General features: G+C 42.6%; 1 protein-coding gene across 3 annotated transcripts in view; it reads right to left on the bottom strand.

Moving 5' to 3' along the window:
- The window catches only part of LOC129828748 (mitogen-activated protein kinase kinase kinase 4-like), an 88,346-nt gene that overhangs the window by 49,036 nt on the left and 12,554 nt on the right, over positions 1–26,756 (bottom strand). The window lies entirely within an intron of this gene.

Below are 26,756 nucleotides of genomic sequence, written 5' to 3'. Positions count from 1 at the left end.
ACTCAGATGTCCAGCTCCTGAGCTCCCATCAGCAGCAGATATTTAAAATGTTGTGTTCATGCAAAAAAACATTGTATTGTATTGCATCAATTTGTTCTCCTAGTTACACCAAATCGCAGCAAAACATTTGAAACTAAAATGTATCATATGCCATGCATCTAGACTAGGGTTGCACGATATATCGGTGAACATATCGGAATCGGCTGAAATTATCTAAAAATGCCAACATCGGCATTGGCTCAATGTCTAGTTTAACGTTGATGTGCAAAACTGATGTCAAAGCTGATATATATAAATGTAGGTACATGATGTAATGTCACCCCAAAAATATAGCGCTACAACCTGCAACACACCATTCCAAACCTAGCCCACAATGTCTGTTGTGTGGGTCGAGCAGTCAACAAGTCGAGCAGTCATTTTAAAGAGAAGGAAATTTCAGCGAGACAACTCAAAAAGGTGAAATCCATTAAACGCCAAGATAACGGCATTCATTGCCCTTGAAAATCAACCGTTATCTGTCGTGGGTGATGTTGGCTTTCGCTGACTGGGTGAGCACCGGTACACACTACCAAGTAGGCGCTATTTTTCAGATGTTGCCCTTCCGGAGTTAGTCGTTTTGAAACTCACATCCATGAGCCACTTGCTATGGGTGTCACGGCTATTAGCTTCACGACTGACATTTGGACCAGCGATGTCAGCCCCATGAGCATTGAGTGACAGCACAGTGAGTCGACGAGGATTTCATACTGAGGAAAGCCGTATTGCATGCTCAAGAATGTGCTGGTTCTCATACCGCTGCTGCCATTTCAATTGCATTTGAGAACATGTTTGAAACATGAACACTCCTCGCTCCATTCAAACAACTGACTCGAGAAATAAGCTCAACTGCGTCTGTAGCAGACGCGATACACTTTCATGGCATTGAAACGCCTGCTCAACAACACAGACTGTCAGGTTCGCTTGGTAAAGTACTCTACTAGAGGCTGTGAACAAGCGATTTGGTGGCATTCTCTGAGCCTCTATGTCGCCACCATGCTCGACGCTAGTTACAAGGACCGCTACTTCGATGCAGACAAGAAACAGGGCTTATGTGAAATGTTACAGATACAGCTGGACACTGACACAGTGACAGTGACACACGGACAGACCGAGCTGAAACTTCTCTGCTTGACATGTATGATGAAATCCTGGTTGAGACTGAACAAATGAACAATGAAACAGCACAGCAAGTAAGTGGAATAAATAGGTTTTGATTATGTTTTACTGGTAATGGGGACATATGTAAATGCCAACAAAATAACTTTTTGGTTAATTTGTGTGTGTGCCCTATTTAACTACTAGAATGCTTAAAAGGCAACTACATTTTTTTTATACTATCGGTATCGTTTTTTATGGCAAGCAAAATATCAGATATCGGTATCAGCCAAAAATGTCATTTCGGTGCCTCCCTAATCTAGATGTATCGAATCGTTCATGAAAGGAGAGAAGCACATCCCCTAAAGGCATCCGCATGCATCCATGCCAAAACAGTTGGGTAGAGTGTGTGCATATATTGTGAGGGATTTCTTGAGTTATCTTGGATAAATTCTGACTATTTCGAGGAAGTGTATTCTGGCTACGGCATCTCAAAAATGGACAAACAGTACATTTGCAGCATTTCCCCTCATTTCACAAGCAAAGGTCATTCAAGGGAGTATGCGAGCACAATTGTTTGGTTCGGCTAGGCGCCGGCCGAACTGAACCATACCAACGCTTTAATAGTTAGCAATGGTTCACTTAACTACCATCAACTTCCTTCCTTGTCAAATCGGAGGGCCTGTTGTCCAGACCTCTGGCAGTCTATGGAGGTGCCACAGGGTTCAATTCTCGGGCCGACTCTTCTCTGTATACATCAATGATGTCGCTCTTGCTGCTGGTGATTCTCTGATCCACCTCTACGCAGATGACACCATTCTGTATACATCTGGCCCTTCTTCGAGCACTGTGTTAACAAACCTCCAAACGAGCTTCAATGCCATACAACACTCCTTCCATGGCCTCCAACTGCTCTTAAAACGATAGTAAAACCAAATGCATGCTTTTCAAACGTTCGCTGCCCGCACCCGCCCGCCCGACTAGCATCACTACTCTGGACGGTTCTGACCTAAAAGACGTGGACAACTACAAATACATAGGTGTCTGGCTAGACTGTAAACTCTCCTTCCAGACTCACATCAAACATCTCCAATCCATTCGGCGATGTCATCTACAAAATAGCTTCCAATACTCTACTCAGCAAATTGGATGTAGTCTATCACAGTGCCATACGTTTTGTTCCCAAAGCGCCTTATACCACCCACCACTGCGACGTGTATGCTCTAGTCGGCTGGTCCTCGCCAGACCCACTGGCTCCAGGTCATCTATAAGTCTATGCTAGGTAAACCTCCGCCTTATCTCAGCTCACTGGTCACGAAAACACCCACTCGTAGCACACGCACCAGCAGGTATATCTCACTGGTCATCCCCAAAGACAACACCTCCTTTGGCCGCCTTTCCTTCCAGTTCTCTGCTGCCAGTGACTGGAACGAATTGCAAAAATCGCTGGAGCATTAAATTTAAACATCAGCTATCTGAGCCACTAACCGATCGCTGCAGCTGTACATAGTCCATCTGTAAATAGCCCACCCAATCTATCTACCTCATATTGTTTTTATTTACTTTGCTGCTCTTTCCACTAGAGGTCGACCGATTATGATTTTTCAACGCCGATACCGATTATTGGGGGCCCAAAAAAGGCCGATACCGATTAATCGAATAATTTTTTTCATTTATTTGTAATAATGACAATGACAACAATACTGAATGAACACTTAATTTAACTTAATATAATACATCAATAAAATCAATTTAGCCTCAAATAAATAATGAAACATGTTCAATTTGGTTTAAATAAGGCAAAAATAAAGTGTTGGAAGAAAGTAAAAGTGCAATATGTGCCATGTAAGAAAGCTAACGTTTAAGTTCCTTGCTCAGAACATGAGAACATATGAAAGCTGGTGGTTCCTTTTAACTTCTTTGGGGTAGGTGACAGTATTTTCACGTCCGGATGAAAAGCGTGCCCAGAGTAAACGGCCTGATACTAAGCCATAAAAGCTAGAATATGCATATAATTAGTAGTTTTGGATAGAAAACGCTGAAGTTTCTAAAACTGTTTGATTGATGTCTGTGAGTATAACAGAAAAAACCTGAGAAATCCAACCAGGAAGTGGGAAATCTGAGGTTGATCGATTTTCAACTCAGCTCCTATTGAAGATACAGTAGGCTATTGGTAATATTGCACTTCCTAAGGCTTCCACTAGATGTAATAGTCTTTAGAACCTTGTCTGATGCTTCTACTGTGAAGTGGGCCGAAAGAGGGGATTGAGTAAGGTCTATCATGACCTGAACATGCGCTGACCATGCGCGTTCACGTGAGCGCGAGCTCTGTTCCATCGCACTTCTGACGACAAAGGAATTCTCCAGTTGGAATATTATTGAAGAATTATGTTAAACACATCCTAAAGATTGATTCAATACTTCGTTTGTCATGTTTTTACGGACTGTAATATAACTAACTTTTCGTCCGTACATAATCCGCTGGACTTGCCCGCGCGTCGTGAGTTTGGAAAGTGTACTGAACGCCCAAAACAACAAGGAGGAATTTGGACATAAATGGACAGTATCGAACAAAACAAACATTTAGTGTGGAACTGTGATTCCTGGGAGTGCATTCTGATGAAGATCATCAAAGGTAAGTGAATGTTTATAATGTTATTTCTGACTTCTGTTGACTGCACAATACGGCGGATATCTTTTTGTCTTGATTGGGCTCTGAGCGCCGACCACAGATTATTGCATAGTTTGCTTTTTCCGTAAAACTTTTTTGAAATCTGACAGCGGTTGCATTAACCTTTCACGAGTATCTACCCCGGGTCCGGGAGCACCCCCCACCCCCCCACACTGAGTAGCATAGCCTAGCATAGCGTCACAATTAAATAGTAGCATCTAAATATCATTAAATCACAAGTCCAAGACACCTAATGAAAAGATACAGATCTTGTGAATAAAGCCACCATTTCAGATTTTTAAAATGTTTTACAGGGAAGACAAAATATGTAAATCTATTAGCTAACCACGTTAGCAAAAGACACCACTTTTCTAACTCCATCAGTTTCTTACTCCCTCAGGTGCTATCACCAATTCGGCTAAACTAAGATATTGATAGCCACTAACCAAGAAAAAACCTCAGATGACAGTCTGATAACATATTTATGGTATAGGATAGGTTTTGTTAGAAAAATGTGCATATTTCAGGTAGATATCATAGTTTACAATTGCACCCACTGTCACAAATGGACTAGAATAAATACATAGAGCAACGTGTTTACCTAATTACTAATCATCAAACATTTCGTAAAAATACACAGCATACACTAATCGAAAGACACAGATCCTGTGATTACAGACAATATTTCAGATTTTCTAAGTGTGTTACAGCGAAAACACAATAAATCGTTATATTAGCATACCACATATGCAAACGTTACCAGAGCATTGATTCTAGCCAAAGAGAGCGATAACGTAAACATCGCCAAAATATATTAATTTTTTCACTAACCTTCTCAGAATTCTTCCGATGACACTCCTGTAACATCATATTACAACATACATATACAGTTTGTTCGAAAATGTGCATATTTAGCCATAAAAAAACGTGGTTATACAATGAAAATAGTAGCAAAACAAGCCTGGTAAAGTCGGTCGCCATCTTTGAGTGATCTAGTTTAATCAATAGCTAATCATATACTTGACTAAAAAATACAGGGTTGACAGGAATCGAAAGACAAATTAGTTCTTAATGCAATCGCTGATTTACATTTTTTAAATTATCCTTACTTTTCAATACAGGTTGCGCCAAGCGAAGCTATAGCAAACAAGATGGCGACAAACGTTTAACATTTATCGACAGAAACACGATTTATCATCATAAATTGTTCTTACTGTGAGCTGTTCTTCCATCAGAATCTTGGGCAAAGAATCCTTTCTTGGGTCTAATCTTCTTTTGGTCGAAATGCCCACTAACGTACGACCGGGAGCCCGAAATGTGCCCAGCGCGTCAAAGTGCACAACAAAGCAATGCCTCAAAATCGCACTAAAAGGATATAAATTGCTATACAACGGTTCAAATTAACTACCTTATGATGCTGTTAACACCTATAACGGGTGAAAACATGACCGGAGAAATATTACTGGCTACACTAATGCTTGGAAAAAGAGCAGGGCGGTGTCCACTGCGCGTCCGGCGCAGCTGGAAAAGAGTTCCTACCTACAGGTTTTTTTCTTTTATAGTGGCTGTGATTGCGCAATCGATACCATTCAAAGCGTCATCACGTAAAGGCATCCAGGGGAAGACGTAAGCAGTGTCCGTATCCTCATAGCATTTACAGTGGCCTTTAAACTGACTCCAGATCAGGGGCCAAAATGTGTGAAATCTGACTCCACGTCAGGGAAATTGCTGTAGAATGAGTTCTGTTCCACTCAGAGACAAAATTCCAACGCCTATAGAAACTAGAGAGTGTTTTCTATCCAATAATAGTAATAATATGCATATTGTACGATAAAGAATTGAGTAGGAAGCCGTTTCATCTGTAGAGACAATTATGCAAATTTGAAACAACACCCCCTATAGTCGCAAGAAGTTAAGGAGAAGTGCATCTAAAATATCATGCATAACACTTGTATTTTCATCAACATTTTATAATGAGTATTTCTGTAAATTGATGTGGCTCTGCAAAATCACCGGATGTTTTGGAACTACTGAACGTAACGCGCCAGTGTAAACTGAGATTTTTGGATATAAATATGAACTTTACCGAACAAAACATACATGTATTGTGAAACATGAAGTCCTATGAGTGTCATCTGATGAAGATCAAAGGTTAGTGATTAATTGTATCTATATTTCTGCTTTTTGTGAATCCTCTCTTTGGCTGGAAAAATGTCTGTGTTATTCTGTGAATAGGCACTCGCCTAACATAATCGTTTGGTTTACTTTCGTCGTAAAGCCTTTTTGAAAATCGGACACGGTGGCTGGATTTACAACAAGTGTATCTTTAAAATGGTGTAAAATACATGTATGTTCGAGGAATTTTAATTATGAGATTTCTGTTTTGAATTTGGCGCCCTGCAGTTTCACTGGCTGTTGACGAGGTGAGACACTACCGTGCCACATACCCTAGAGAGGTTAACTGACTTGCCTAGTTAAATAAAGGTGTACATAAAAAATAAAATAATTTAAAAATCTGCCAAATAGGCGTCCAAAAATACCAATTTCCGATTGTTATGAGAACTTGAAATTGGCCCTAATTAAATAGGCTATTCCGATTAAATCAGCCTCTCTCTACTTTCCACAGCAGTATCACTACTTACACACCATCATCTGCTCATCTATCACTTCAGTGTTAATCTGCTAAATTGTAATTACTTTGCTACTATGGCCTATTTATTGCCTTACCTCCTCATGCCATTTGCACACACTGTATATGCTCTTTTTCTCTATTGCGTTATTGACTGTACGCTTGTTTATTCCATGTGTAACTGTGTTGTTTCTGTCACACTGCTTTGCTTTATCTTAGACAGGTCACAGTTGTAAATGAGAACTTGTTCTCAACTAGCTTACCTGGTTAAATAAAGGTGGGGGGGGGGGGGGGGAATGCACAGACACATACAAATGGTATCCATGAGTTCATTTTACTCTGGGTAAGTAGATTTTTTATTGCCATAATGTCTAACTATCCCTTTAACTGCAGAGGCGACTGACTGTCTGCTCAAAGCACATCTTACTGATGAGTGGTTTGACTAGGACGCCTATCTGGTCTGGAGCCTTCCGGGTGGCAGCCGTCACTGGCTCCAACAGTAGAAGTTCTGCTGTATCAATAGCAGTGCTGTGTATGACCAGAGGGCCAGACAGACAGACACAGGATAATGGGCTGTGGTGGGCTTTCAGTGTTCACATCCCCACTCTCCAGCCAGTCTTTCACTAATATAATGTAAACATGCGTATTGCACTACATAGGTAATGGAATGGCACCATATTTGCTACATTAGGTAATAGGGCACAATACCAGATTTCTGGGGGATTCCTTCAGCTCCCCCAACAGTAGCAGTGCTGTGTCGGCTTTGTCGCCAGGCAGACAGGCCAAGGACAATGGGTTATGGGGGTTCACATTTCACTACTAGGAACATCACTGCTCGTGCTCAGCCAGAACAGAGGAAATAGTACCCTTCTATACACCAGTAGGGATGTATACCAATTCTCCACCCTTTTGCTTTGATACTTTCCTAAATGGATTTAACAATGGTGAAATGTAACAACGTGGGTAAATAAACTCCCTCCAGCCAATACTTAAAACAACAAAGCAAAGTCCCTACCACTGTTTCAGTAAAAGGCTGTGGGATGGCGCTGGAGAAATGTAACCAGTCAACTTCATAAAGCTATGGATGCAAGGACTGACCATCCATGATAAGAAAGTTTTCACAATGTTTTGAGGCTATAAAGTGTTCGTTTACATTTACTGTAGGGCATTACCCCGGAAAGGTATTACGCTGAGACTCCGATTTTTCACTAACACTAGCACCGCTGAACCGAGGGACCCCCTTCAAGCTAATGAGCAGTCATTCTGCCTTCAAAATTATAAACAGTGTAATTAATACATTTAATTTACAGTGCATACAGAAATTATTCAGACCCTTCACTTTTTCCCCAGTTACGTTAGAGCCTTATTCTAAAATGTATTAAATTGCTTTTCCCCCCAGATCAATTTACACACCATACCCCATAATGACAAAGCAAAAACAGGTTTAGAAATGTTTGCAAATGTATTTAATAAAAAAACTCTAATATCACATTTACATAAGTATTCAGACCCTTTACACAGTCCTGTTGTAGTATCACCTTTGGCAGCAATTACAGCCTCAAGTCTTCTTGGGTATAACGCTACAAGCTTGGCACATGTATTTGGGGAGTTTGTCCCATTATTCTCTGCAGATCCTCTCAAGCTCTGTCAGAGCGACCATCGGGTTCTTGGCCACCTCCCTGACCAAGGACCTTCTCCCCAATTGTTCAGTTTGGTCTGGTGGCCAGCTCTAGGAAGTCTTGGTGGTTCCAAACATACAAATATTGTATCCATTGTAGAAAGGCAGTAACGTACATTTTTTGGGGAAAAGGGTGTCTGAATTGTTTCCGAAAGCACTGTATGCTACTGCAAAAATTATAATTTGGTTGTGTTTATGAAGGTCTTAGGTAACAGTAGAGCCTTATGCCTGCTGTAGTGTATAGCATGCGCTGTTGTACTTTACCTGCGCTCGCTTGTGCAGTCTTTTTATTCCTATTATAGCAATGCTCTTGCCTAAGTTCTTTCTCCTCTTTCCTTTTAGACCCATAATTAATGTCAGTTCTCACTGGATAGGACTCTCAGTTATCTGAAACATGAGTGGTCAGATGTTAAACCCGCCTCAAGCTGGACATCTGCCTCATCCTTGTTCTGACCAGACATTCTGTAGTGGTTGCTACCAGTATTAAGGCAACACCTAAGGTTTCTTATTACATTCATGGTCCTTTGATTCTCTACAACCCTTACTGTTCATGGTCCTTACGAGCTGGATACAACAGTGAGTACTAGAGCCCAAGGATGACAGTTAACAGAGAAGAGCCTCCACAAAATGTGGTACGTCTGCGCCGACTGGATCACCCGCCACAATCTCAAAGATTACAACTACTACGGCGAAGAGTCAATCAAGGCAGACTACCACACACATCCACTCCTAGAGCTGCTAGAGGGTTCTACTGAGAAATCGAGATGTGACATACTGCAGTCAAAGTGGCCGCCTACCCCTTCAATGAATCATCACCGGTCCAACTCACCACCAGGCTGCCCAGCAGAATAGAGACAGAGCCTCAGCCTTTTCATTGGTTGCTTATTCAGAGTTCCCACCACAGGCTAACCTCAACCAGAGATCGCCAAGATTAGCATCAAACTTAGATCGGATATTATCAGGATCAGCGTCGAAACTTCTCCAGAGATCACCGGAACGTGGAACATTGGTGACAACCAGAGGGGACACACTGCGTCTACACAGCCAGTGTGACGAGATTGATGAGCTAATTGAAGTAGTCAGAAAGGTTGAAGGCTCCTACAGTCCACTTTAGCTAGTACTTACCTGATAGACACTGCCAGTTAGCACCTGACCATCTCCGCCAGTCCTTCCACAGTTCTTTCTTCTTACAACTGCAAGCGGTATTAGAGGGGGAGAACGGAGGTTCCGCGGCGCCAGCGCGACCAGCTCAGCAATGCCAGATATCAGAAGATGCTCGAGACACTTTGCCCTTCCACCTTAGCTTCACCATTAGCACCGATCTCAGATCCGACCCCTGCTGTGGAGTCCCTCACAGCGGTGCTACAGCTTTCTCCAGGGCCAGAGGAGCTACCAGAGCTCACACTGAGGGAGAACCCCATCGTCTTCCAGCTGAGTTAGTGGGGCCTAATACACCCGCTCCTACCATGGAGCCTCAGCTATACACTCCCACCACTGTGCTTAAACCAGCTCCTGCTGCAGAGTCTTAACTGGTCTCCACAGCAGTCCTACGGTCTACTCCAGATACCAATGAGCTACTTGAGCTCACCCTGGGGGAGCACCCCACTGTGTTCCAACCAGCTCCTGCCTCACATTCTCAACTGGTTCCCATAGTGATGCCATCACTGTCTCCAATGACAGAGGTCTGCTGACCCATTCTGGACCCAAGACCAATACTCACCTCCCTGCCTGGTTGCGATCAGTAAGACCTACAGCCTTCCTCAGCGACAAAGGAGCTCCCTGAGCGCCATACAACTGTGCTCCCACTGAGCCTTCTCCAGGGACGATGGAGCTGCCACTCTGAGAGAGCACCCTGCTCCTACTCCAGCCGACACCTCTGAATGTCAGTTGGTCCAGAATGTGGGAGCCCTGCCTGCAGCTTCGCACGCCAAGTCCACTCAGACCTCTTCGGTCCCGGTCTGGTGGCCTAACCCTACCTTCGACGTCCAGCCTGCTGCTGTCCAAAGACATCTCCAAGCTCCTCCCTGGGAGCCACCGCCCTGGGAGCCCCCTTTGCTGCAGTCCATGTCCGCTGTCAAGGCCCTGTCAGGCCACCTGCCTGGTGGGACCTACCTGTCACAGGCTCAGGGTTTATGCTTGCCTCTCTGAACGGTGTCCCGCTAGCCCCAGCCGTGGGAGACCCTCCTGACGTCCCCATGGGACGCCTGTCCAAGGCGTTCAGTGTCCTGTCCAACCAAGAGACAAGACTTATGTTGGACCAGTCGCTTGTCTGGTCTACGTCTCTGCTGGATGACCAAAAGTCTTCACATCGTCCCTCTCAGATGACTGTCTGCCATTTGTTGTTTCAAATCTGTACAAGGTGGGTGCCATATTGCCAGAACAAAAAAAAGTTTACAAAATAATTTAGTCAAAAGTAAAACAAAAATGTCACAAACAAAACAAAAAAAATTAACGCAACATAAGATTTTACTGAGTTAGTCAATTGAAATGCATTCATTAGGCCATAAACTATGGATTTGGGAATACAGATTTGCATCGGTAGGTCACAGAACTTTTTTTTTTAAGTAGGGGCGTGGATCAGAAAACAGTCAGTATCTGGTGACCACCATTAGCCTCACATCTCATTCTCAAAGAGTTGATCAGGCTGTTAATTGTGGAGAGTAGTGGGACAAAATTCCACTTCAATGGCTGTGCGAAATTGCTGGATATTGGCAAAGGCTGGAAGATGCTGTCGTACACGTCAATCCAGAGCATCCCAAACTTGCTCAATGTGTGGCATGTCTGGTGAGTATGCAGGCCATGGAAAAACTGGGACATTTTCAGCTTCCAGGAATTGTGTACAGATCCTTGCTACATGGGGCCGTGTATTATGCCGAAACATGAGGTGATGGCGGCAGATGAAAGGCACAACAATGAGCTACAGGATCGCATCACGGTGTCGGTGCATTCAAATTGCCATCAATAAAATGCAATTGTGTTCGTTGTCCGTAGTTTATCCCTGACAATTCTATAACCCCATCGCCACCATGGGGCACTCTGCTGATGTCAATGTTGTGAACAAAGTGCTCGCCCACACAAAGCCATTCACGCGGTCTGCCATCTGCCCAGTACAGTTGGAAACCAGATACATCCGTGAAGTGCACACTTCAGCATGCCAGTGGCCATCGAAGGTGACCATTTGCCCACTGAGGTTGGTTACGATGCAGAACTGCAATAAGGTCAAGACCCTTGTGAGGAAAACGAGCACGCAGATGAGCTTCCCTGAGAGGGTTTCTGACAGTTGGTGCAGAAATTCTTTGGTTGTGCAAACCCACAGTTTCATCAGCAAATCCCGCAGGTGAAGAAGCCCGGATATGGAGGTCCTGGGATGGCGTGGCTACACGTGGTCTGCGGTTGTGAGGCCGGTTGGACGTCCTACCAAATTCTCTAAAATGATGGAGGAGGCTTATGGTAGAGAAATTAAAATTAAATTCTAGCAACAGCTCTGGTGGACATTCCTGCAGTCAGCATGCCAATTGTACGCGCCTTAAAAACCTGAAACATCTGTGGCATTGTGTTGTGCGACCAACCTTCACATTTTAGAGTGGCCTTTTTATGCTGTTTATGCTGTCATGCTGTTTAATGAGCTTCTTGATATGCCCCACCTGTCAGGTGGATGGATTATCTTGGCAATGGAGAAATGCTCACTAACAGATGTAAACAAATTTATGCACAATATTTTTGAGAAATAAGCTTATTGTGCGTATGGAAAACTTCTGGGGTCTTAGTTCATGAAACCAACACTACATATTGCATTTCTGTTTTTGTTCATTATACACTACCGGTCAAAAGTTATTTAAAAAAAGTGAAATGAAGGTGAAATTCACAGTTTAATGTCTTAATGTACTCTGAAATTAAAGCATAGAATAAACAATTATGTACGTTTTTTTTTTTAACAAAATGGAATCTACATTTCTGACTCAAAGTAGCCACCTTTTGCAGACATAACAGCTAAGCACACTTGTGGCATTCTTTCTACAATGAAAATCAAATATTGTTCAGAAAGTTCTGCAACACTGTTGCATAAGTTCCCACAAATCTGTTGCACTTCTAGGTTGCTTTGATACACAGTTTGTGATAAACTGGGCAGAAGTGGTAGCCATTTTGGTTTAGGGTGCCACTCACTTTGTGCAAGTCACTGACTCTGGATCCAGCAAAAGAGCCCCAGACCATCACACTTTCTACTCCATATGTTTGACAGTTGGTGTCACACACACTGAGGAACCATCCTTTCGCCTACTCGACGATGTACAAAAGCCCTGTGTGATGAGCCGAAGACTTCAAATATTCATCGGTCCATAAGACCTTATTCCACTCTTCAGTAGTCCACTGGTGGTCCTTCATGGCCAAGGCAAGCCTCTTTCTTATTTTACCATTTTAGCAATGGTTCTTACTGCCACTCGACCTGTCAAACCTGCAGCATGAAGTCTTCCCTTCACAGTTGAAACTGAGACTTGCTTACTTCAACCAGTGTTAAACTGTGCTGAACAAACATTTACTGAAGAAGTTTGGTAACAGAATTAACGTAAAACGTTTTACTCCGTTACCAAAATTTGTATCTGCACAGTACTTCCTGCGAATGTGTTTTTGTAACATTTTCAATGAAAATTAAAAGTAGTCCTTGTGCATAGAGTTCTATGGTTTGTTAAACTTTGAAATCAATGTTGTTTGAGATACATGTTAAAGTGAAAGCATCTCAGCGGAATTCGGTTAACGTGAAATTGGCCTCAACTAACTGCAGATTGCTTTTTTAAATCAATGACGAGGTGTGAACAAGTGCACACTTCAGAAGAATGGCTAGTAAAGTCCATCTGCTGGGTGGGTGGGTCTGCCATACATCACCAGGTCAAAGTTAAAAAAGGTTAACCTAAAGATCACGTTAAGCCATCGGCTGGCTCACTTGCCCTCTGGTGTGTAAAAAGCAATGGATGATGAAAATGTTATAGGGTGACAGCAGAAACGGTCTCTAGACTAAATTTCTGCACCTCAAAAATATTACCAAATTCTGCCATTAGGTAAACTCAAAAAGTTATTCAAATTCATTCAATGTAGTGATGTCAAAAGGTTGAAATGCTGGACACATCAAGCAACTGAACATTAGACTACTAAACCATATATAATCTAACACTCAGTAGCCTGTTTTGTCTGTGCCAGAGATAGGCTGATTGAGGTCATACTGACTGACTGCAGTAGGTGTGTGTGTGTTTGTGTGCGTAACCAACCAAGCTCTCTAAACACTTCCACCCTTTTTTGGTTAAAGAAACAAAAACCCGAAAGGAAGAACGCAGGAGGGGGCACATGTCTTCAAAGATGACCTTGCCAGCACAGCTTTGTCCCTCTAAACCTTTTAGGAGAGGATTTTAATAGGACGGGAGAGAGGAGGTAAAAACAATAGAGGGGAAATGGGTCCTAAACATCTGCACTGCAGTCCATCTGTCTGGTCGACCGCAACGCTGAGCGTCTCTCCATCGATCAACTGATTAAGACATTCCCCCACATGTACGTGTGTGTGTGTCTGTGTGTGCGCCAGTTGATTGGGTGCAGTGGGGCATTGGTGGATCGCTTTCACTAATCTAACAATTAGTGGCCAAAGCCTTTCAGTGCGAGTTAAAGAGACGCATGGAGAGGGAGAGCATGCACACACACACAAAGAGCCACATGGAGAGCACAGGGACCCACTTCCCATCTGCCTCTCTTTTGCGCCACCAAGAGACACCCCTACCCCACACCCCCCACCACTGATCCTTCTCTACATCTACACACACACTTCGTTCTGTTCCCAGGGAGAAACCAAGGACTTCCAGACCGACACCTGCTGCAAGCCATTGGGCTTCCTACGTGCCAGAACAGTGTGTGTGTGCGTGTCAGATGTGTCCAGACGAACCCAGTGTATGCATGCTCTTAGCATATGGTTTAATAATAGAAGTGGTGGGAGAGTAGATCAGTCTTAATCTAATTCTGATCAAAATTGTGATAATTACGTGCAATATGCATATCGCAAGACTGCCATTTACTTTTTTTGACAAAGTTAATACAACAACAAAAAAGAGCATGGGACCTACTCCAATGAGATGCACTAGACTCCGCTAGTTCACACTAAATACACAAAGGACGCTGACAAATCACAAAGGATCCTGACAAATCAAAAGCGAGCTCTCACTCTCTGCATGGCATGAACAGTGGGGCTTCAGGTCGGTGGAAGTTCATGGTTACAGTGAAGCACTAAGAACCATTTACCACCTATTATAATATTATTTTATATTGTGTGTAATGTACAGTGGGGCAAAAAAGTATTTAGTCAGCCACCAATTGTGCAAGTTCTCCCACTTAAAAAGATGAGGCCTGTAATTTTCATCATAGGTACACTTCAACTATGACAGACAAAATGAGAAAAAAAGAATCCAGAAAATCACATTGTAGGATTTTTAATGAATTTATTTGCAAATTATGGTGGAAAATAAGTATTTGATCACCTACAAACAAGCAAGATTTCTGGCCCTCACAGACCTGTAACTTCTTCTTTAAGAGGCTCCTCTGTCCTCCACTCGTTACCTGTATTAATGGCACCTGTTTGAACTTGTTATCAGTATAAAAGACACCTGTCCACAACCTCAAACAGTCACACTCCAAACTCCACTATGGCCAAGACCTAAGAGCTGTCAAAGGACACCAGAAACAAAATTGTAGACCTGCACCAGGCTGGGAAGACTGAATCTGCAATAGGTAAGCAGCTTGGTTTGAAGAAATCAACTGTGGAAGCAATTATTAGGAAATGAAAGACATACAAGACCACTGATAATCTCCCTCGATCTGGGGCTCCACGCAAGATCTCACCCCGTGGGGTCAAAATGATCACAAGAACGGTGAGCAAAAATCCCAGAACCACACGGGGGGACCTAGTGAATGACCTGCAGAGAGCTGGGACCAAAGTAACAAAGCCTACCATCAGTAACACACTACGCCGCCAGGGACTCAAATCCTGCAGTGCCAGACGTGACTCCCTGCTTAAGCCAGTACATGTCCAGGCCCGTCTGAAGTTTGTTAGAGAGCATTTGGATGATCCAGAAGAAAATTGGGAGAATTTCATCTGACCATATGACACCAAAATATAACTTTTTGGTAAACTCAACTCGTCGTGTTTGGAGGACAAAGCATGCTGAGTTGCATCCAAAGAACACCATACCTACTGTGAAGCATGGGGGTGGAAACATCATGCTTTGGTGCTGTTTTTCTGCAAAGGGACCAGGACGACTGATCCATGTAAAGGACAGAATGAATGGGGCCATATATCGTGAGATTGAGTGAAAACCTCCTTCCATCAGCAAGGGCATTGAAGATGAAACGTGGCTGGGTCTTTCAGTATGACAATGATCCCAAACACACCGCCCGGGCAACGATGGAGTGGCTTCGTAAGAAGCATTTCAAGGTCCTGGAGTGGCCTAGCCAGTCTCCAGATCTCAACCCCATAGAAAATCTTTGGAGGGAGTTGAAAGTCCGTGTTGCCCAGCAATAGCCTCAAAACATCACTGCTCTAGAGGAAATCTGCATGGAGGAATGGGCCAAAATACCAGCAAGTGTGTGAAAACCTTGTGACGATTTACAGAAAACATTTGACCTCTGTCATTGCCAACAAAGGGTATATAACAAAGTATTGAGATAAACTTTTGTTATTGACCAAATACTTATTTTCCACTATAATTTGCAAATAAATTCATACAAAATCCTACAATGCGATTCTGAATTTTTCCCCCTCATTTTGTCTGTCATAGTTGAAGTGTACCTATGATGAAAATTACAGGCCTCTCATCTTTTTAAGTGGGAGAACTTGCACAATTGGTGGCTGACTAAATACTTTTTTGCCCCACTGTATGTGTCTGGGAGTTTATGCTAGTGGTTGTAGCCAAATTAAGCTTGCAAGGGTGTGTACACTTTTCTCAGTGTATGTCATACATGTGTGGCGTGTGTGTGTTTAAATAAGGTGCAGCAGTGCTAGGCAGTCCAGACTGATGACTCAAACCCTCAGGAATGACAGACCGAGGAACAGGTGACGTCACCACTTATTTATTTGGTTGCTATGAGACGCCCCAACTGTCAAGAGCGCATAAATTCCGCTCCCGAGCAGTCACCCCTCTCTTCCATCTCTTCTCTCTGCAGCATGCTCTCGCTGCTCCAACCTACTAATTGGAAGAAAAACCCCCTGGTGTGCCTCATGTTGACAGATTGTAGGTGGTGTAAACCTCCCAAAGGGGCTACATTAAGTAGAGTTGGTGGGATTTTGTCTCAGGTTCTTCTAGAACAGGTATTCCCAAACTGGGGTACGTGCAATGCCGTCAGGGGTTCTCCAAATAAAAATGTGATTCACTTTATTTAATGAAAAAAAAGATAATCACATTTTCAAACAGTACATTTATATTTTTCCAATGGGGCTATACATTTGGGTGAGTCCCCCCCCCCTCGCCTGAGTAGCATAGTTTCACTGCAAAAATCAAATTAAACCATCTAGTGTTCAGCGAAATAACGAAGTCAAAATACAGGTCAAATAATTGACAAATCAAAGTTTGTCACGTGCGCCGAATACAACAGGTGTAAAACTTAGTGAATTGCTTACTTATAGGCTCTAACCAATAGTGCGAAAAAAAAGGTGTGTGTGTGTAGGTAAGTAAAGAAATAAAACAGTAAAAATACATTTGAAAATAAGAGTAGCAAGGCTATATACAGACACCGGTTAGTCATGCTTATTGAGGTAGTATGTACATGTAGGTATGGTTAAAGTGACTATGCATATATGATGAACAGAGAGTAGCAGCAGCGTACAAGAGGGTTTGGGGGGACAAAAACGGTTGAGAAGCCTTTTGTCCTAGACTTGGCACTCCGGTACCGCTTGCCATGCGGTAGTAGACAGAACAGTCTATGACTGGGGTGGCTGGGGTCTTTGACAATTTTTAGGGCCTTCCTCTGAAACCGCCTGGTGTAGAGGTCCTGGATGGCAGGCAGCTTAGCCCCAGTGATGTACTGGGCCGTACGCACTACCCTCTGTAGTGCCTTGTGGTCAGAGGCCGAGCAATTGCCATACCAGGCAGTAATGAACCCGTCAGGATGCTCTCGATGTTGCAGCTGCAGAACCTTTTGAGGATCTCAGGACCCATGCCAAATCTTTTTAGTTTCCTGAGGGGGAATAGGCTTTGTCGTGCCCTCTTCACAACTGTCTTGGTGTGTTTGGACTATTCTAGATTGTTCTTGTTGATGTGGACACCAAGGAACTTGAAGCTCTCAACCTGCTCCACTACAGCCCCGTCGATGAGAATGGGGGCGTGCTTGGTCCTCCTTTTCCTGTAGTCCACAATCATCTCCTTAGTCTTGGTTACGTTGAGGGAGAGGTTGTAATTCTGGCACCACCCAGCCAGGTCTCTTACCTCCTCCCTATAGGCTGTCTCGCCGTTGTCAGTGATCAGGCCTACCACTGTTTTGTCATCTGCAAACGTGATGGTGTTGGGCTCGTGCCTGGCCATGCAGTCGTGGGTGAACAGGGAGTACAGGAGGGGACTGAGTACGCACCACTGGGGAGCTCCAGTGTTGAGGATCAGTTTGGCAGGTGTGTTGCTACCTACCCTCACCACCTGGGGGCGACCCGTCAGAAAGTCCAGGATCCAGTTGCAGAGGGAGGTGTTTAGTCCCAGGATCCTTAGCTTAGTGATGAGCTTTGAGGGTACTATGGTGTTGAAGGCTGAGCTTTAGTCAATGAATAGCATTCTCACATAAGTGTTCCTTTTGTCCTGGTGGGAAAGGGCAGTGTGGAGTGCAATAGAGATTGCATCATGTGTGGATCTGTTTTGGCGGTATGCAAATTGGAGTGGGTCTAGGGTTTCTGGGAAAATGGTGTTGATGTGAGCCATTGCCAGCCTTTCAAATCACTTCATGGCTACAGACGTGAGTGCTACGGGTTTGTAGTAATTTAGGCAGGTTGTCTTTGTGTTCTTGGGCACAGGGACTATGGTGGTCTGCTTGAAACATGTAGGTATTACAGACACAGCCAGGGACATGTTGAAAATGTCAGTGAAGACACCTGCCAGTTGGTCAGCACATGGCCAGAGCACACGTCCTGGTAATCTGTCTGGCCCCGCAGCCTTGCGTATGTTGACCTGTTTAATGGTCTTACTCACGTCAGCTACGGAAAGCGTGATCACACAGTCGTCCAGAACAGCTGATGCTCTCATGCATGCCTCAGTGTTACTTGCCTCGAAGCGAGCATAGAAGTGATTTAGCTTGTCTGGTAGGCTTGTGTCACTGGGCAGCTCGCGGCTGTGCTTCCCTTTGTAGTCTGTAATAGTTTGCAAGCCCTGCCACATCCGACGAGCGTCGGAGCCGGTGTAGTATGATTCAATCTTAGCCCTGTATTGACGCTTTGCCTGTTTGATGGTTCGTCGCAGGGCATAGCGGGATTTCTTGTAAGCTTCCGGGTTAGAGTCCCACACCTTGAAAGCGGCAGCTCTACCCTTTAGCTCAGTACGAATGTTGCCTGTAATCCATGGCTTCTGGTTGGGGTATGTATGTACATACAGTCACTGTGGGGACGACGTCCTCAATGCACTTATTGATAAAGCCAGTGACTGATGTGGTGTATTCCTCAATGTCATCAGAAGAATCCCGGAACATGTTCCAGTCTGTGATAGCAAAAGAGTCCTGTAGTTTAGTTCATCTGACCATTTTTTATAGATCGAGTCACTGGTGCTTCCTGCTTTAATTTTTGCTTGTAAGCAGGAATCAGGAGGATAGAGTTGTGGTCGGATTTACCAAATGGGAGAGCTTAGTACGCGTCTCTGTGTGTGGAGTACAGGTGATCTATATTTTTTCCCCCTCTGGTTGCACATTTAACATCTTGATAGAGATTTGGTGATTTAAGTTTCCCTGCATTAAAGTCTCCGGCCACTAGGAGCACCACCTCTGGGTGAGTGGTTTCCTGTTTGCTTATTTCCTTATACAGCTGACTGAGTGTTGTCAGATGGCCGCATCTGATTGTGGTGGTAAATAAACAGTATAGCTGAGAACTCTCAAGGCAAGTAGTGTGGCCTGTAATTTATCACAATATACTCTACTTCAGGTGAGCAAAATCTAGAGACTTCTTTAGATTTTGTGTACCAGCTGTTTACAAATATGCACAGACCGCCCCCCCTCGTCTTACCGGAGTGTGCTGTTCCATCTTGCCGGTGCAGTGTATATCCCGCTAGTTGAATATCCATGTCGTCATTCAGCCACGATTCCGTGAAACATAGGATATTCGTGATTGCACATTGGCGAGTAATATTGATGGTAACCGCAGCTTTCCTACTCGCCTTCTGCGGATACGGACGAGGCATCCGGCTCCACTTCCTCTGCGTCGCTTCCTTATGCGAATAATTGGGAAGTCTGCCCTGCGGGGTGTTTGGAGAATATCGTGTGAGTCCTGCTTGTTGTTGTTGTTGTTATTGAAAAAATCTTTGTCTAATCCGAGGTGAGTGATCGCTGTCTTGATATCCAGAAGCTCTTTTCTGCCGTAAGATATGGTTGCAGAAACATTATGTACAAAACAATTTACAAATTTCGCCCAAAAATCCCACATAATAGCACAATTGGTTAGGAGACTGTAAAACGGCGGCCATCTCCTTTGGTGCCATCCAATCATATTAACCGTTACCCTCTCGTAGGAAATCTTCACTTCGGCGCAGATATTTAGAAACAAAACAATTTGAAAAATAAGCCACATTTTTAAACAAGAATTAAGACTTGAGTAGTAAGACATGTATAAAAGCAACAGATACCATTAATAAGAAAGGGCTAGAAGAGTTTTATATATATGTTGAGCTACCGAGTGGCTAGGACAGGAAATTCCCATACTATTGTGGGGGACTTAATTATTCCTGCTGCCGCGGATATGGCAGGGACAATGCAGGGGGAAAAGGCCAAAATAACTATACAAACAATGCCTTCATCAAACAACACTGTTTCACGAGGCATCAGTGACATGGCAGGAGATGTTTTGAAACAATTACTGCTTTGCATACAAGCCAGTAAATTCTATGCGTTACAGCTGGATGAGTCAGACTTGGAGGGCCTGGCACAGCTCCTGGTATATGTCTGTTACGTTTATGGGGGGCTCAATTAAGGAAGACATCCTCTTCTGCAAACCACTGGAAACCAGGACAACAGGAGAGGATATTTTTAAAGTACTGGACAGTTTGTGACATAAAATGGACTTTGGTGGTCAAGATGTGTTGGTATCTGTACTGTTCTGTGCATGAAAATGTTTAAAATGTGTATTTTGACACGTTTGCCTAATCACTTATACTAGTCTTGATATGTATTATGGATAGTTTTAATGATCTAAAGAAAATAATTGTATTGAACATTGTCAATTGCGCGCAACACTGGTAGCTAGATATATTCTTTCTCTCTAGTATTGAATAGTTTACAGTCCGGTTGAAATATTATCGATTATTTATGTTAAAACAACCTGAGGATTGATTATTAAAAACGTTTGACATGTTTCTACGAACTTTACGGATACTATTGGAATTTTCGTCAAGCCTTGATGACATGCCTAAGGCTGTGGAATACTGAACATAACGCGCCAAACAAATGGAGGTGTTTTGATATAAAAATTATCTTTATCAAACAAAAGGAACATTTGTGTAACTTGGAGTCTCCTGGGATTCTCGTAAGTGCAAACATCCGAAGATCAAAGGGTAAGCAATAAATTTGATTGCTTTTCTGACTTCGTGACCAATCTACATTGCTGCTAGGTGTTCTTAATGTTTTGTCTAGTGATCGATAAACTCAAATGCTTGGATTGCTTTTGCTGTAAAGCATATTTTCAAAATCTGACAACAGGTGGATTGGATTAACAACAAGCCAAGCTGTGTTTTGCTATATTGCCCTTGTGATTTCATGAATATACATTTTTTAATTTGGCGCTCTGCAATTCAGCAATTGTTGATGAAAATGATCCCGCTAAAGGGAAGTTAACTTCTTGACGCTAGGGGGCAGATTTTTTAAATATATATAAAATTTTAAAAAACGTTCAAGGTAAACGGACTATTTCTCAGGTCAAGATCGTAGAATATGCATATAATTTACAGATTAGGATAGAAAACTCCAAAGTTTTGTCTGTGAGTATAACAAAACAGATTTTGCAGGCGAAAACCTGAGGAAACCTAACCCGGAAGTGAAATATATATTTTTTAATCTGTGTTTAATTTCCCGTCTTTCTTCCATTTAAAGGGGTATCAACCAGATTCCTTTTCCAATGGCTTCCTCAGGCTGTGACCAGGCTTTAGACAGTTTCAGGCTTTTATTTTTCAAATCTAGTCAGGTGTCCTTTGATTAGTTCCTGCGCGCGAGAGGGGTAGCTCTCCATTTCTTTTCTTGAATAGGTTACGGTCGAAATATTATCGATTATGTATGTTAAAAACAATCTCAGGCTTGATTATAAAAAACATTTGACATGTTTCTACGAACATTACGAATACTTTTTGTAATTTTCGGCGAACGGAACGAGGCTTTGGTTTTCTGAACATAACAAAAAAAACGCTATTTAGGTTGCGCGTTATAAAAGTAATATTTATCGAACAAAAATAACATTTGTGTAACTGGGAGTCTCGTGAGTGCAAACATCCAAAGAGTATCAAAAGGTAAGCGATTCATTTTATTGCTTTTCTGACTTTCGTGACCATGCTAATTTGGGGCTAGCTGTTCTAGCATTGATTGATACTCACAAAAGCTTGGATTGCTTTCGCTGTAAAGCATATTTTCAAAATCTGACACGATAGGTGGATTAACAACAAGCTAAGATGTGTTTTGGTATATTTCACTTGTGATTGCATGATTATAAATATTTTTTGTAATATTTGGCGCCCTGCAATTCAGCGGTTGTTCAGGAAAATGATTCCGCTAAAGGGATCCGTAGCGCAGAGAGGTTAAGAACAATCAGCGTAGAGGCCTGGTTTACAGACTATATCATACGTTTCTTCTCTTTTTGCACAGGAAAAAAACATTTCATGCAATTCTATTCTACTACACTTCATGGATGAAACGTTAACTTCTTTGGGGTAGGGGGCAGTATTTTCGCGTTCGGATGAAAAGCATGCCCAGAGTAAATGGCCTGCTACAAAGCTAGAATATGCATATTATTAGTAGATTTGGATAGAAAACACTGAAGTTTCTAAAACTGTTTGAATGATGCCTGCGAGTATAACATAACTCATATGGCAGGCAAAAACCTGAGAAATCCAACCAGGAAGTGGGAAATCTGAGGTTGGTCGATTTTCAACTCAGCTATTGAAGATAGTGGGGTATTGGTAACGTTGCACTTTCTAAAGCTTCCACTAGATGTAATAGTCTTTAGAACCTTGTCTGATGCTTCTACTGTGAAGTGGGCCGAATGAGAGGGGATTGAGTAAGGTCTATCATGACCTGAACATGCACTGACCATGCGCGTTCACGTGAGCGTGAGCTCTGTTCCATCGCACTTCTTAAGACAAAAGAATTCCCCGGTTGGATTATTATTTTAGAATTATGTTAAAAACATCCTAAAAATTGATTCAATACTTCGTTTGTCATGGTTTTACGGACTGTAATATAACTAACTTTTCGTCCGTACATAATCCGCTGGACTTGCCCGCGCGTCGTGAGTTTGGAAAGTGTACTGAATGCTGGAACAACGAGGAATTTGAACATAAATGGACATTATCGAACAAAACAAACATTTATTGTGGAACTGTGATTCCTGGGAGTGCATTCTGATGAAGATCATCAAAGGTTAGTGATTCATTTTATCTATATTTCTGCTTTTTGTGACTCCTCTCTTTGGCTGGATAAATGTCTGTGTTATTCTGTGAATAGGCACTCACCTAACATAATCGTTTGGTTTGCTTTCGTCGTCCGATTTCAAAAAGGCTTTACACAATGGCTGGATTTACAACAAGTGTATCTTTAAAATGGTGTAAAATACATGTATGTTTGAGGAATTTTAATTACGGGATTTGTTGTTTTGAATTTGGCGCCCTGCAGTTTCACTGGTTGTTGACGAGGTGGGACGCTACCGTCTCACGTACTCTTGAGAGGTTAAACAGAATATTGTTTAAATGCGACAAATTACAGGTTAGCCTACTCTGCCGACACTGACAAACAGATCAATAAAAATGACGTTGTCCATATAAAGTGGCCTACGATAAGGGGAGACAAATACAAAATTAAGTTCATCTAAGCTGGAGGAGGAAATTGTCTAAAAACAAACTTATTAGCACTGACCGGGGACATAGCTGATGCTCTCCACTGGTGCCAGGCTATAGGCCTAGTGTTGTTCGCTCAATTAAATTGAGAATTTTGATAACTAAAAGACAGATGAGTATTTTCATTGTCTTCCCTTTACAGCAATAGCCATTTGCTTTACAAACTATGTTTTCCCATGATTGAATAATATAATATTGTGATATGCCTGGCTAGGCCTCTACTTTTCAGACAGTCACAACCCAACAAGCATCTATTTGGTGCGCACGCTGCCTTTCCTTTCCGACTGTAGGCAATGCAACAAAAAAAATGCTTGAAGCATTGCATAGAGCTGCTGGCAAAGGTAGGAAAGTGCTGTATGAATGAATGCTTACGAGCCTGCTGCTGCCTACCACCGCTCAGTCAGACTGCTCCACCAAATCATAGACTTAATTATAATAACACAGAAATACGAGCCTTAGGTCATTAATATGGTCAAATCCGGAAACTAACATTTCGAAAACAAAACGTTTATTCTTTCAGTGAAATACGGAACCGTTCCATATTTTATCTAACAGGTGGCATCCATAAGTCTAAATATTCTTGTTACAATGCACAACCTTCAATGCTGTCATAATTACGTAAAATTCTGGCAAATTAGTTCGCAACGAGCCAGACGGCTCAAACTGTTGCATATACCCTGACTCTGCTTGCGCTGAACGCAAGAGAAGTGACACTATTTGCCTAGTTAATATTGCCTGCTAACATGCATTTATTTTAACAAAATATGCAGGTTTAAAAAATATATACTTCTGTGTATTGATTTTAAGAAAGGCATCGATGTTTACGGTTAGGTACATTTGTGCAACGATTGTGCTTTTTTTCGCAAAAGAGCTTTTGTTAAATCATCCCCCGTTTGGCGAAGTTGGCTGTCTTTGTTAGGAAGAAATGGTCTTCACACAGTTCGCAACGAGCCAGGTGGCCCCAACTGCTGCATATACCCTGACTGTTGCACAGAACGCAAGAGAAGTAACACAATTTCCTTAGTTAAAAGAAATGCATGTAACAGATCAGAACGTTTAGCTTAAAATGTTGAACGATTATTTCTCAACGTTATTAGCGCAGCAATGCGCACAACGAGGCAGTAAGCTACACACAAATATACATTTGGCTACCGGACAGTAAAAGAAAGTTGAAAACCAATAGAACATGAGATAAATAGCCTACTAGTTTCAATGGCAAATGGACGTCTTTATAAAATTGCCTCCACGGATATTGTCGGATTTTGCATAGGTTACTGTAAAACATGCCTCATAATATGCAGTAAAACGTTTAAAACAATTAAGAAGCTATATGTTTTCAAAATGCATACTGCCTAAAGCTCATTGCAAAGTGGTGTGACACGCCGATGAAGCCTGCCTTCCATTGCATTTGAATGGCGAATGTGAAGCACGCTTCAATTACCAGTTCAGAAATAAAAAAAGCTATTTTTAACACAGGTTTAGAATTGTTGCGCAATGAGTGGGCTTATAAAAGCGCTGTCTGACAGATTTTCCCCTCAAAAGGCTCTATATCTGTATGCTGTGCAAGTGTGATAATAAAATACATACATACACACACACACACACGTGACAACTTAATTACACAAAATTATGCAAATTAACCCATTGACCGATAAGCATGACCTGTCAAATGTATTTACATCAACTGGTATTTCCATCAATGTATAGGCTAAAAAGTATTATTTCGAAATGAGAATTCTTTATTATTATTTGTGGGGGTGACTTTAGTGACTTTTGACCCCCCATAGCACCAGGATAGGTGCTATAGGGTACCATTTGAGAAGCAGACTTGCTCACAATGCCTATAGCCCCACCACCTGAATGGGATCAAATTATTGTTAAGTCAGGAGAGGGGGGGTGGGGGGGGGGGGGTTTGCAGGAGCAACAAGCTTCTGAGGAGAGGAGGACCTTTTTTTTAGGGGGGAGCATTTCTGGGTCACTTTTACATGAAAACATGTGCCCGTTGACCACTTTTCAATGTAGCAAGTATTAAGCTGTTAAAGCAATGATGACGTGAAAGCTTCATCCGTTACAGCAGTTCACACAAACACATATGAAAGTGATGAGGCCACTCTGGAAAGATAGGTCACTAAAATGTTACTCTTTAACTGCGTGATTTCAGATAAGATCCATTACTATGCCAGAGCATAGTCTTATTCTTTTTAAAGACTGAAGGGTGCAATTGAGCTTCTTTTTTCCCCTATGCAAGTTATCTATGCAATTACTATTCCTATGTTACATGCATCTGTAGCTCCTCAACATCCTTCTCTGTAAGACCAGCAGAATGACAGCAGAATCTGAACCAAATGGAAAATACAACAAATAGAAAACAGAACAAACCTGACCCCACCCTGCTCAGGAAACAGTGCGAATATGTGACTGATGCCACCCGGACAGACACATTGGACCCCATGCACACAGTGCACAGCACAGGCCCACACCTGTGCATGCATGCAGTGCACACACACCACACACTACAGCATGTTTAGATAACATGAAGAATGAGCTTGAACCCTGGGCAAAATCATTTTGCAAAAAGGAACAGTCATCATTTGTGTGCTACTTGCTGCGCAATACTTATGACAACACTGAAACAGAACCCTGCAACCCCTGAGAGACCAGCTGTTAATCTAGAACAGCACAGCCTGGATTGGAATGCTCTGCCACTGCTTTAGATCCATGGGAGAACAGAGGGTCTAAACTGTGCATCCTCTGGACTCACATAACACAAAAACGTCAGTACACTTACAACCCAAGTCCTTACAGAGCTAGACCTACTCAACATCCTGCAACCACAGCCTTGGCAGACAATACGATAATTAAAGTAAAACTATGAAAAGCTTGCCCTGCCCGCTAACACAAACCTGTGCTAGCCAGGGAACATTGTAAACAGAGAATCATGTAATGATGATGGCCTGAATAACCTTCCGTCCTGAATCGCGTGGTGGCATGACACGCAACCAGTCTTTTTCACACATGCACAAACAGGTGCTGCAGCTGTTTATATGAGAGAGACAGATAGGGGTAAAGAGAGAGAGAGACAAGAAAGAAATAGCGAGAGCGAGATGGTTAGAGAAAATAAGAAAAAAAATACTAAGTGTCAGCCAAAGTTTAGGAGTGCTAGCCTGGGGGGTTCCAGAGTGTTCAGTGTGTTCCAGTGTGTTGCATTAATGAGTTCTAGCCACAGGTTCCTCATGCTTCGGGCCATGAGGGGCCTATCCTCTCCTCTATGCAGTACTACACCACATCCTGAAATCCCTGGAATGCATGCGAGAGTGCCTGAATGTTAGCAAGAAAGCACTG

The sequence above is a fragment of the Salvelinus fontinalis genome, chromosome 30, assembly GCF_029448725.1.
Source record: "Salvelinus fontinalis isolate EN_2023a chromosome 30, ASM2944872v1, whole genome shotgun sequence".
Lineage (NCBI taxonomy): Eukaryota > Metazoa > Chordata > Actinopteri > Salmoniformes > Salmonidae > Salvelinus > Salvelinus fontinalis.
The sequence above is the reverse complement of the archived record's forward strand: the minus strand, read 5'-3'. Positions and strand labels throughout refer to the sequence as shown.